Source organism: Balaenoptera musculus, chromosome 15, assembly GCF_009873245.2.
Source record: "Balaenoptera musculus isolate JJ_BM4_2016_0621 chromosome 15, mBalMus1.pri.v3, whole genome shotgun sequence".
In the NCBI taxonomy this organism is placed as follows: Eukaryota; Metazoa; Chordata; class Mammalia; order Artiodactyla; family Balaenopteridae; genus Balaenoptera; species Balaenoptera musculus.
The window spans coordinates 49,728,678-49,742,114 of record NC_045799.1 but is presented as its reverse complement, the minus strand read 5'-3'; the positions used below and the strand labels follow the sequence as shown (position 1 = coordinate 49,742,114).

General features: G+C 55.1%; 1 protein-coding gene across 2 annotated transcripts in view; it reads right to left on the bottom strand.

The window, feature by feature from the left end:
• RAB40C (RAB40C, member RAS oncogene family) overlaps positions 1-13,437 on the bottom strand; it is a 29,507-nt gene that overhangs the window by 13,883 nt on the left and 2,187 nt on the right. The window lies entirely within an intron of this gene.

The following is a 13,437-nucleotide window of genomic DNA, read 5'->3' as shown; positions in this document are numbered from 1 at the left end:
AATGGTGCAGACACCATGGAATACAGTATAGCATTTCCTCAGAGAATTAAACACAGAATTACCATGTAATCCAGAAATTCCACTTCAGGTTTATACTGCAAAGAAGTGAAAGCAGGAAATCAAACATGTATATATTTGCACATCCATGTTCACTGCAGTATTATTCACAATAGTCAAAAGGTGGGCACAACCCAAGTGTCCAAAGATGGATGAAGTCCATCTGTACAACAAAATATTATTCCACCTTAAAAAGGAAGGAAAGGGACTTCCCTGGTGGCACAGTGGTTAAGCATCTGCTTGCCAATGCAGGGGGAACATAGGTTCGATCCCTGGTCCGGGAAGATCCCACATGCCGCAGAGCAACTAAGCCTGTGCGCCATAACTACTGAGCCTGTGCGCCACAACTACTGAGCCCACGCTCTAGAGACTGCGCACCACAACTACTGAAGCCCACGCACCCTAGAGCCCACACGCTGCAACTACTGAAGCCCATGCACTCTAGGGCCCGCGTGCTGCAACTACCGAGCCCGCGTGCTGCAACTACTGAAGCCCACGCTCCTAGAGCCTGTGCTCTGAAACAAGAGAAGCCACCGCAATGAGAAGCCCGCACGCTGCAATGAGAAGCCCGCGCGCCGCAACAAAGAGTAGACCCCACTTGATGCAACTAGAGAAAGCCCATGCACAGCTACAAAGACCCAATGCAGCCAAAAATAAAAATAATAATAATAAAAATTTTAAAAAATAATAAAAAGGAAGGAAAGTCTGACACATGCTACAGCATGGATGAACCTTAATGACATTATGCTCGGTAAAATAAGCCCTACACAAAAGGACAAATCCTGTATGATCCCTTCTACGAGGTCCCTAGAGCATCAGATTCAGAGACAGAAAGTAGATAGAGGTCGCCAGGGGCTGGAGGAGGGGGTGGGGAATTAGTGCTTAGTGGGGACAGTTTCAGTTGGGAAGATGAGAAAGTTCTGGAGCTGATGGGGGTGCCACTGAACTGTACACCCAAAAATATTTAAAATGGTAAATTTTATATTGTGTATGTTTTGCCACATTTTTTTTTAAAAAGGGAAAGAAGATTCTCCTGCACATATTCTCAAGCTAAAGAAACACTCTTCAGGGAGGAATAGAACTCAGGCCCGTCTCCACCATCCTTCCTCTGCATCCACCCCTCCCCTCAACTGTCTGCTGATAACCCACTTCTTTGGGTGGAAACTCCTGGAATTCTCTGTCAAACAGGAAGCTCAGATTTGGCCCAGGACACCCTCCTTTCAGTCCTGGCTCTACAGCTGCTGTGAGCTGGGCCCCATGAGGACAGTGTTGGAAACAGCAACTTCCAGGAAGGCTCTGGATGGGGATGCCCATCCTCTACGCAATGTCACCTCCATGTGGTGGACCAGCCCAGCAGGCTCTGGCCATGGGGACTGGACACCCTCCGCCATGGGCAGCCCCCATGAAAGGACCCCGACCGAGGTGGCACCATGGTCCAAGGGCCCAGCCTGGAGCTGAGGGAAGGAGCGGGAGTCCAGGAAGGGCCCAGGGGGAAGCAGGGCACAGGGAGCGGGGCTGCTGCCCTCGCCCGCCTCTAGGGAGGACAGGACGCCAGCCTCTGCACACCGTGAGGTTTGCACAGCCGGGCGCCTTACCCACCCACTGCCTGCGCCCGACCGACCCCTTACTCACGACTTCAACTTCAGAAAGGATGACCAGTCCCCACCCTCCAGGGGCTCTGCTCAAAGCTCTGCCAAATGCCCAAGAGAGACCTGTGGGGACAGGCACTCAGAGCCAGGAGTGGGCACCATGGGGGGTCAGATCTGCTCTCCTCCCAGCACGTCCCCCCGCACCTCCCACAGCCCACCAGCTGGGTCAGAGGGCTCCTGGAGAACAGGGTTCCCAGGGAATGGGCCACTAAACCAGTGAGACTCCCGCCCAGGAGCCCTCCCCACAGCGTAGCACTGGCACCCCCAGAAAGGCTGAGCAGCCTTGTGAGGGGACTGAGGGCAGTGGACAGCAGGTCCCCACAGCAGACGGCAGTGTCCAGCTGAGAATGGCCGGGGAGCCGGCCGTGCAGAAAACACGGACAGCCCGCAGGTTGACACACTCCCTCAGAGGTCAAAAAAATCTCAAGTAGGGGACTTCCCTGATGGTCCAGTGGTTAGGACTCCGCACTTCCACTTCAGGGGGCGGGGGTTTGATCCCTGGTGGGGAACTGAGATCCCACATGCTGTGCGGTACAGCCAAAAATTTTTAAAAAACAGAACAAAACAACTCACGTATATTTTTCATGCATGCTCTGCCTCTCACCTGCCCACCTCCCAAATCTGGATAAAAATGTACAGTGTGCTTTATGAATCCATAGAAAATACTGACACGGCAAGTCCAAAGAGAGGCCTGCCCGAAGCCCGAAGAGGCAGCATCTCCTGTAGGCAAGGATGGTGCCAGCCAGACTCCACGGCTGAACAGCTCCGACAGCTCTTAGGTCTCAATATCTGCTGTTGCATAACTTCAATCACCTCTCCCTCACCTCACCCCACCTGTGCTTGAGAACGTGAGGAACAGAGGTTTCATGGAAAGCATCTAACACCTTGTACAGTACAGGCATGACTGCTGAGAACACAAACCAGCTCTCAGGAGCTGGAGCAGCTGCCCAGTGCGCAAGGGGGCGGGAGCAGCTCACACACAAGGAGGGGTCCCCAGGTGACCAGGCCTCAGGATCTAGGACTGCAGACACCCCCTTGATGGACACAGGGCTCGGGAGGCCGCCAGGGGCCAGAGCAGACCTCCTGGGTCCCCACTGGGGGCTGCCCAGCCACTTGGCCCCTGGCTCGGGGGTCCCTGCTGGCCCCTCACAGCCCAGGCTTCAGCTCTCTGCACCTCCCAGACTGTCAGCCCCTCTCACCTGAGGTGTTCACGAGTTCTTAAGAAGGTCTTCCTACGGTTTCATGGGGTTTCTGAAAGGAGTGCAATTCACTTGACACAAGAGGCTTTTTAAACTTCTACTGTCCACCAGGCACCCAGCTGTCTCGGGCAGCACCCGGCCAGGACCTGCAGCCTGAGCATTCAGATTCCCACCGACGTGTCCCCGCCGGCTGGGTATTCACGGCGCAGCACCGGTGGCTCTCGCTCTGTGCCGAGACCCTGACCCGCCCCGCGCAACATGTGGGCCCCACCCTCACACCACGTTTTGCAGGGATGCTTCCACCTTGTGAATCACAGGAGACTGTGTCGTTTGTTCGGAATTTTAACGAGAATTGTTCACCATTTTGGAAAAAAAATCACATCACCCACAGTAATAGCTATATCAGGTACATTTTTCTTGTCACTTTCTCAGCATCTAGTACAACTGTCCCCGAGCACTGACTTGCTTAACCACAAACGACCTTACGACATCTCACTGCACCCTTTTCTTCCTCCTTTACGTTACCGACGTATGTATACGTACGTGTGTGTTTTAGTTCCTAGTGTGGGTAGAACAGATTCTACTAACTTCACTCCTTTTCAGGACAGTAAAGGGGATGCTGCAGAGCACTGGTCCTGCCGGCCTCCTGACCCCGTTTCTGCATCACTGGCCTTGCACCCAGCAGGGAGGAGCTAAGCACCAAGCAGCTCGCCAGCTCTGGGAAAACGTGACAGGCTGGAGAGGCAGGAGCACTGTAATTACCTGGTTGCTGATGCTGCCGCCTGTGCAAGAGGTGCTTCAGAGCACAGACTCAGAGATGGGGGAGGCAGAAGGAAGAAGGCTACCAAAAAGGTCACTCAAGTTTCATCTTTTCTTTCTTTCTTTTTTTTTTTTTCAGATTTTTAACAAATATTTTCTTTCTTTTCTTTCTTTCTTTATTTTGTTTGGCTGTGTTGGATCTTCATTGCGGTGCGCGGGTTTCTCATTGTGGTGGCTTCTCTTGCTGCGGAGCACGGGCTCTAGGCGTGCGGGCTTCAGGAGTTGTGGCACGTGGGCTCAGTAGTTGTGGCTCACGGGCTTAGTTGCTCCGCAGCATGTGGGATCTTCCCGGACCAGGGCTCGAACCCTGCATTGGCAGGCGGATTCTTAACCACTGCGCCACCAGGGAATTCCTCAAGTTTCATCTTGACAGCTGCCCACATCCTAGTGATTTGGGGAGTCTACCGGGCACCCCCACGGGCCCCCCGAGACAGGGACACACAGGAGGAAGGCTGAGAGCTGGGTGGCACTGACCAGAAGGACACACCCCTGTCTTCGCAGCCTCCCACATTCGGGCATGGGGCGTCTCCACCTGAGTGGGGCATCCACGGCCACAGCGCCAGCCTGTCAAGGACAACCTGACGTGGTGCAGAAGCCACGTTCCTTGGGCTCCTTTTCTCCCGCATGGCCAGTCCTCCCTCAGGAGTCACATTTCCCATATCTGTTGGCACCAACTCAGAACAAAAGACCCCTAGAAAATTCATGTTCACTCCACCCCTAGGAAATTACAAGGTAATCAGGGCAAAGGGAACAAACCAAGTTAATTCGCAGCTTCAGCTCGTGTGTACAAATCAAGACTGCAGATGTTTTAAAGCCTAGTTCTCCATCGCTCCTAGGGAGCAGGAGCCAGTCAGAATGAAGACCACTAGGCACAGCCTGACTGACCCCCAGGTGTAAGCATTTCCCACGTACCTGTCCAGGCTCAACTCAGACCCACCTGCAGGGAATGGCAAGGAGGGACGTCCCACCACACAGCACATCCCCCAACCTCTCTTCTGTCTTTATGTCTGTTCAGTCAACACTAAGTGCCTAACCATCCAGCTACTTTCTAACAACATGAAAAGCCACAGGACAACTTGTTAAAAATTCATAACAAAGAACAAAAACTGAGTGATAAAAGACTGAGTTAGGAATGAAAGAGAAAATGTTAATCAATGCCTTCCTCTGCAGTATTAAATCCAGCACCTGAAACTGGCACGCAGCTCCCGGGCAGCGTGGCCCCAAGCACACGCCCTCACAGGCAGCAGGGGAGCCCGCGGTTTCACGGGGGGGGGCTGCAGACGCAGCTCGGTCCCCACGCTGGAGAAGTTGGTCTTCCAGTAGAGCTCCCAGACCTCGCCTCCTGGACCCAGTCAGGCTCCCCATGCATTTCCAACACGAAGCCAACGCACAGCGTCAGGGCGCTGTTCCCAAACCCAAGACAGGCAGCCGCTGTTCTTAGTGCTACTCCTTAGGGAGGGAAAATAAGGTCTCGCCAAGTTCCCAGACAGACAAAAACAAAAAAATGTCTAGGTCCTCTTGGAACCAGAAAAAACTTCCAGCGACACAGGCAGACACACAGAAGTGTCTGGGACTCACACACTGCCGTGCAGGCAGCCCCAGGCTAAGCAGTCCTCCTGGACATGCCTGACCATCCTTTACGCGTCCTCCCAAGGGGGAGGCCACAGCACAGGCCTCTGTCAAGGCCACACACCTCGCACCACGGCGTGCGTGGAGACAGAGGAGGGTCTCAGAACAGTGTGCGGGCACTAGCAGGTGGGCACAGGTCCCGCCTCCCGGCACTCCCACCCCAAACATGCCCCTCCCGAGGGTAGTGGGAGCTGAGACTGGCTTCTGACCCTTGGAATAAGGCCGAGTGACGACGTCCCTTCCGTGATCACGTTGCACGGGACTGTCCTGCTGCTCCGTGAAGCAAGCCGCGCCGGGGAGAGGCCCGTGGCCAGGAACGGAGGGTGGCCGGCTGTTGCCAACAACTACATGAGCTCGGAAGGGATTCCGCCCCAGCCCACACCTGAGCACAGTCTGTGAGAGACAGAGGCCCTGTGAGGCCCGGCCAAGCCATGCCCAGATTTCTGACCCACAGGAACTGGGCGCTAGTAAGTAGGTGCTGTTTTAGGCCACTCAGTTTGTGGTATTTCTTGGTTGGGTTGAATTCCACAGACTGGGACTTCCAAACAGCAGACATTTATCTCCCACTGTCTGGAAACTGGGAGTCCAAGACCACAACGGCTGCAGATTCTGTGCCTGGTGGGATGGCTTCCTGCTGTGTCCTCAGGGGCAGAGGGGGCAAGGGAACTCTCCAGGATCTCTTTTACAAGGACAACAACGCGCCCTCCTGACCTGATCATCTCCTGAAGGCCTCACCTCCTAAGACCACCACCTGAAAGTCAGGTGTAAGTGTGTGAATTTGGGGGGGACACACGTTCAGTCCACAGCAGTAACTAATCCTGGCAGCATCTTGCAGAAATGCAAACGTGCACTCCTCCGACCAGCCTGTAAATCCCTACCAACACAAAATAACAGAAAGAACCTTCATCAGGCTGTGGTGGGAGAGTCCTAGTCCCTGGAACCTGGGGACATGCTTCCCACAGGGCAGAGGGGCTTTGCAGATGTGATGGGTTATGGGCCTCAAGAGGGGAGAGGACCCTAGGTTACCCGGGTGGGCCCAATGTCATCTGGAGCCCTCAGAGGTGGGGACCCTTTGCCGGCAAGTCTGACAGATTAGACGGAAGGAGGGTCCTGACCTGGCTTTGGAGGTGGAGGAGGGGGACATGGTGAAGAGTGCAGGTGACCCTGAGAAGCTGGGACAGCCCTCTGTTCACAGCCAGCAAAGGAACAGGGACCTTGGTCCTACACTGTGACTAATCACTACACCTACAGAACACTAAGATGACGAGGTACAGCAGCAACACAGAGGGAACGTCCCAGCATACCAGTAACCGATGGTATTCCCCTCAGCATCGTTTTCTATTATAAACAGACTCAATACAGGCTAAAAATCCACCCACTGGGAGGATTTAACAGGAGGTGATCCACAGGATGGAATGCTGTACGGCCCTCAGCATGGTGAGGACGGAAGCAGGATATAGAGCGAACACAACTCTCATACCCTCCTGATGGGATAGAAACTGCTCGACTGCTCTGGACCGCTGGGTGGTATCTACTAAGGCTGCACCTGCAGCCCAGCAATCCCCCCCTCACTGCATCCCAGACAGAAACACAGACACTCACTCACCAAAAACACGTGTGAGAATTTTCACAGCAGCACTACTCAGAGTGACCCAAACACGGAAAGTCTCCCAAAGCCCACGTGCAGAGTAGATGAATACACTGCCGTCCTCACACGTGGAACGCTGCACACAAAGGAGGCATGAACCACAACTACACACGGCGATGTGGCCGAAGCCCACACGACACGGGGAAAGAAAGAAGCCACACACAACTACACACCGTGTGGTTCCGCTCATAGAAAAACACCAGAAATGCAAACCAGTCTGTGATGTAAAGGTCAGCGGTGGCCAGGTCTGGGGCAGGGGGCGTAGTCTGCAAAGAGTGGAGGGAGGTGATGGCTTCTCAGGTGAGTGCACCTGTCAGCACAGCCACTGAACTGCAGGCCTGACACAAATACAGGTTCTTGGTTACATAAATTATACCTCAATAAAGCTGATTAAAAGGGAAAGAGGCTGATGATAGCCAATGCTGGCCAAGACGTAGAGCTACAGAACTCTACGTGTTGCCGGTGGGGACTCAAAATGAAAGGTCACTTCAGGACCCAGTCTGACCACTCCCTGTATGGGAAGCAGACACACACATGGCCAGCAACCCCACTCCCAGAGACACGTACACACGAGGATTTGTGCGTTTGAATGTCTCATGTCACTGAACCAGACACTTACAAAGGGCCAACATGATAAATATGTGTATTTCTCCACCAAAAAAAAATTTTTTTTTAATTTTGAAGGATTTGTACAAGAATGTTCATAGCAGCATCATTCACAGTAGCCAAAATCAGGAAACCCAAACCGTACTGATAGGTAAATGGACAAACAAACCAGGTGCCTGCGTGCACAGGAGGGCCACCAGGGATAGGATGGCACTTGCTGCAGTATGCGAATGTGAATGGACTTGCTGAGATGAACGAGCCGACGAGAAAGGCCATGCTGTATGGTTCCACTTACAGGAAGTGCTGGCAAAAGGAACCTAGAGACACAAGAAGCAGGCCAGTGGGGACCGAAGCGGCACGAGAGAATCACACCTAACGTGCTGACCACGCGGATGTTCTAGGGACAAGGACGATCTGCTGGCTCCAGCACCTGCCCTTCTCCAGAGGGGGCTGGCACCACGGGTACATGTGCCAGCCTGCCGCCAGGGCTGCTCAGGAACAGAGAGGACACAGAGGCACCTCATACAATTCAAGACGTCCTTGTACACTGGCACGCGGGATGGGGAGCAGCAGCTCGAGGGTGGTTTGTGGGCTGGTTTCCTCAATGCCTTAAAAACCACGCCAGACCAAACCAAAGCAAAAGCTTTCTGCTGTCCATAAAGAGCAAGCACACTTTGCACACAAAACCTGGCGAAACACGGATTATAAAAACAAACAAACAAACACAACTACTCATAACCCCAAAACTCAAAGGTTACCATTAACATTCTCCTAGATTTCACTCGATTCTGTCCTCCATCTTACATACATTTATACACTATGTAATTCGACATGCTTTTTTTCCCACTTAACAAGAAAACAGAGAGATTTCCCCATATCATTGAATATTCATTAAATATTGTTTCAAACCAGCATTTTTAAAGGCCCTATAATATCTCACTCTACAGATATACCATATGTCCCCTGCCAGACCCCTGGGCTGCTTCAAGTTTTTCATTTTTATTAAAAAAAAAAAAAAAAGCCTTGCTTTTCTCCACTTGTGTCCCCTTATGTTCCCCAGGATAGACTCTTGATCACTTCGTGGAAAGGGAAGTGTCTCACAGCTTTGGACACAGGCTGCTGAGTCCCCCAGCAAGACGGCAAGCGCCGTCAGACTTGCTCTGTGAGGAGCTCCCGGGTGAATGTTCCATCCTGCTGGATTTTAAGGTTAAACATCTTCCCATGTATTCTTCACCAGGACCTCCTCTCTGAAGGGTCTGTGTGTTGCCAAGTGACTTGAAGTAAGGAAGATACTCCCAGCAATGACAACACGACCAAGCTGTTCCTACTTGTTGAGGGGCCTCATCGCCGCCGACCGGGACCCAAGCCGTGTGCGCAAGACTGTGCGCATGTGTGTGCCTGTGCATGTGTGAGCCAGTGAGCGTGGGCCACGCTGAAAGGGGCCTCTGCCGGCCACACCGCACCGGAGCCCATGCTCAGGGACACACCTCCTCCTGCCCCAACTACGTCAGCAGGAAAATCAGACTCAGCTCCCAATGCATGCCAGAAGTTTGAGGACCAACAACATCGGACCCAGGAAGAGAGAGAGGCCTAAAAAAGGGAAAGCAGAGATCAATGCAAAACAACTGGCTAAAACTAGGGGACTGCTATAAGCCACACCAGCCCAGGGCTTAGCAGGCAACGGCCAACAGCGGCAGGTGGGCAAAGTGGCCAGGCAACGCTGCTGCCGAGTTGGAGCTCCCAAACCCTCCGCGGTGGTTTCTGGACCTAAACACAGACCCTCGGCACCCTGTTAAACATCTCCGTGTTCCAAGGCTGCACAAAGCATCTTACGTCCCTGTTATCAGCCCTCCCAGCGAGATGTCGCACAGACCTCATCTGCAGGCACCCACCCTACCTCTGCCCAGGTGATGGACAACCACTGCCCGGGAGGTGCAGGCCGGCAACAGCTCAGCTTACACCCCCAAGAACCGCTTCAGTCCCAGCGCGTCTGCCCAACCCCAGGGACCACAGTGCTGTGCTCTGATTCACAGAACACACCGGGTGGCCTCCCGGGCTCACAAATATGTGTTTATCACCAGCCAAGACCTTTGCCCAGGGGTGGCACTGACTCCCTCGCCCAGACCTGGCACCTGGCTGCCTGTGGAGAGCCGGTCCACGTCCAGGGCTCGGGCCTTCTCCACTCTGTTCTTCCTCTCTGGGGATGGGGGCTTCCTCTCTGTATGCTGGCTTCCTGACACCACACCCTCTGCACTCCTTGGCTAAACCTTGGTTAGACCCCTCCTCACTTTCCTTCCCTCCTCACGATTCTGGAAGCCTGTCTGCCAAGCAGCCCTCCTCCTGTGTGAACAGCTTCCCTCTTCTGTGTTGTAGCCAAAGGGCCGTGAAGAGCCGAGGTTGCCTGATCATGCCCCACCGCCTCCATCAGCATCAGTTTACCCCATCACCTCTGTTCCCCTGTCCCTCCTCTACCTTCTGAAAGACATAAGTCCACAGCCAACGAGGTCCTGGACATTCTGACCTCCGCAGAAAAAATCGTGCAGCACTGTGGACACCGGAGTCTGCCCGTCACTATCAGACCCCAGTCATGACCAGAAAACCTAGGTTACCACCTTACCCTCAGAGTTCAAGTTCACTTTATTCACTTTTATTTCCCAGCTCATTCCCAAAGGACTTAAAGGGCCCACCTTCCCACATTAAGGGTGACCCCGCACACCCGGTTTTGGCGCGGACGGCCCCACCTCGGTCTCTGATGCCTGCACTCAGTTCCAACGCCCTTCTCCCGAGCGCCCAGGGCAGTAAATCCAGGCCCACCCACCACCTCTCCCTCCCTTCGCGCATTCCTTCTGCAGCTCACTCCAAGCCAGGGTGCCGGACACTGAGACCTTCCCCACTTTCTCCAAGCGCCTGATGGACGACGCCCTGACTGATGTGGCCCCAGGCCCCACGACACCCTGTGAGCGGCGTGTCCCCACACTAGATGCTGCCCGCTCCCCGGCCTGGCTGCAACCCCGCCTCCTCCTCCTCCTCCCCTGCCCAGGCCAGGTAAGTGGCCAGCTCTTCATGGACCAGCCACCATGCACCCTGCCAATTCCAATTCAAACAGAACAGCAGCCGAAAGTGCCCCAGGACCCTTCCCACCTGCTTCCCCACACCCTCCTAGGGTTTCCTTCCTGAAACACACTTCTACCTGATTCATCATCCAAGACACAAACGCTCTTGCTGATGGGAACAATGATATCATGTGTGCACGACACAACACAGCAGTGTTGCTAGGACCACGCAACCCCTCGAGGGAGACCAGCTCTGCGCTGCCCGTGCCTGCCACTGAAGCCTTCGCTGTCCTCTGCTCAAACTTACGGCATGTGCTGAAAGCTGGGGAAAGGCTTCTAAAACTGAAAATATTCTAGCTACACACTTAACTACTACCTGAAAATCTAGCAAAAGCCATGCCTATCCAAATTACAAATCAACGTAACTAGTATAATCCGAAGCAGGTACCAAAATCCGTCCCTCAAAGCCTGCCATCCTCTTGTGTAGGGTAGGTTGGTCTTTATACCACATGTAGCACATGAGTACCTCCCACAAAGGAGCAGACTAGAGAAATCCCTCCAGGCGTGCAGATGGGTCTACGTGTGGCCCTGTCTGGCTTCCAGAAACTTCTCTGGAAACTGGTGGTTTGCTGTCCTGGTTAGTGGCTGACCCTGGGCACTCTTGGGGCTCTGCTCTGCTGGCACACCCAGGAGAGAGACAGGCAGAGCAGGAGCACTGCAGTGAAGTTAGAACAAATGGGCCTTGGTGACTGGTCCCAGGCCCCAGAGCAGCGGGAGGGGCCCCAGGACCTGGGACAGAGACGCCAGGAGGGCAAGAAAGTGCAGGGAGAAAAGAAAGAGCTCAGCTTGGGAAGCACTGAGGACAGGAAGTGCTGGAGGGGAGGGTTGTGGTCATCAGAGAGAGAAGCCAGGCCCAGGCCCAGGGTGGAGGCGAGGGTAAGGGCCCAAGAGTGAGTGGTGAGAAGGGGTCACCCCCGCAACCACAGTGCCGGGCTCCTGGCAGCCAGACTCTAACTGGGGGAGCTCAGCGCCCAGCTGCCCAGCGCTGCCTGAGCCTCGGTTCTTCACCTATAGAATGGGAGGATACTGGTGCCTCGTCCAGGGTGGTGGGGAGGAGAGGATGAGGAGTGCCTGGCACACATCACATTTGGGCCCACACCTCACCTCAGAACCTGGCACCTCACAGAGGAAAGGCAAACCCAAAAAAATCACCCAGAAAAATGGGTGAGATCCAGACACAGGCACCCAGGCAAGCACAGAGACAGAGAAGGGACTGGGAGGGGTTGCGTGGTGACCATCACCACAGGGGTGCCACACCAGGCTGCTCTCTGCACCTCCCGTGTGCAGCTCTCAAGCTCGCACTGGGGACAAAGCAGTGGAGAAAACACCAGGCGTGCACAGTCCAGCACGAGAGCGTCTGAAGATGCAGTTTCCCTTAGATCTGCACTGAGGACAGAAACCAACTTCCAGCCAGAGAAACACCTGGAACTGTCCAGGGACATGGTGACGCACTGGCACGCTGGGGCGCAGGCACACAGCATCACTGGGTCCCAGAAACAGAAACAGCCAGCAGGCCCCACAGGTTCAGGGCAGACCTCCACGCTGGCCATGCTTTGTGCACACCCGTCACAGTCACCTTGATCCTCCAGCCATCAGACCTCCTTCCTTCCATCCCCCACGCCCTGGGCTCAAAGGAGGCGAGCTCCCACCAACACTGACCCCGAGGAGTGGACAGCGAGGATGGAGTTATGCCCACTCTCTAGCCTTCCAGGACGTGGGCACATCAACCACGATGTGTTTTCCTGTAGGCCCCCAACCCTCCACGTGAAGACTATTGGGAACCAGGGTGCGGAGGATGGAATTGCCTTAACCGAGGCTGTTCACCGCCCTCGGTAGAGTGGGAAGGGCCCAAGCATGGCAGCAGAACGCTTCCCGAGCTCCGAGGCGCACCCGGAATGCTGCCTCGGTGCCAACACTAGCCCGGCGCCCCAGGGGCCCACCAGCATGGAACAGTCTGGCGCTGCGCTGGGGAGAAGCTGCTTCCAGAGCCTGGCCCTCCCTCCTGCCAGCTTCCACCATGCAGACTCCTGCTGCCCGTGCTCTGAGCCTAACTAGCCAGTGGCCGGCCCTCAGGAGCCTCGACAACGACGATGACGCCGCCGCTGCCGCCACCGCCAAATCCTGACGACGGCAAGTCCTGACGCGTGCACAGATCCCTCTCCTCAGACCACTACTGGGTATTAAGAGAAAAGAAATCAGAGCTCCCGAGGGGAGCAAGCTGATGCCCTGACCGAAAGGACTGTCTAAGAGGGGGCTCTCCTCACCGTTCCTGGCAGACGGCCCTCCCGCTGGCCCAGGTCACTATGAGTCCCTGCCGTCTCCACCACCTCAGGCAGGCCTCAGCCCTGCTTCGGTCAATGTGTCACAGGAAGTGCAGCAACACATCACTCCCCGACAGCGGGGACAGGAGGCAGGTCCCCCTCTCCACCTGTGGCTGTGTGTCCCCAAGCACTCGCCGCACCCGGCTGGAGGACCCTCGGAAGCAGAGATCACGTCCTGGGAAACCGCTGCTGCCCTGATGGAGCCCAGGCCCTCACGCTCTGCCGGACACACACCGCCGGCCTCCTGGGCGCGGGGCTCTGGAAAGCAACAGCACCTCTGGGGAGGCAACTCAAGCGTCCACCATCTGCACCTGGAGAAACACCTGGCAGTGGCGGCGAAGGGGCCGGCTCAGCCCCGGAGACCTCCCAGTTTCCCTCCCGCCCCTAAAATGAACC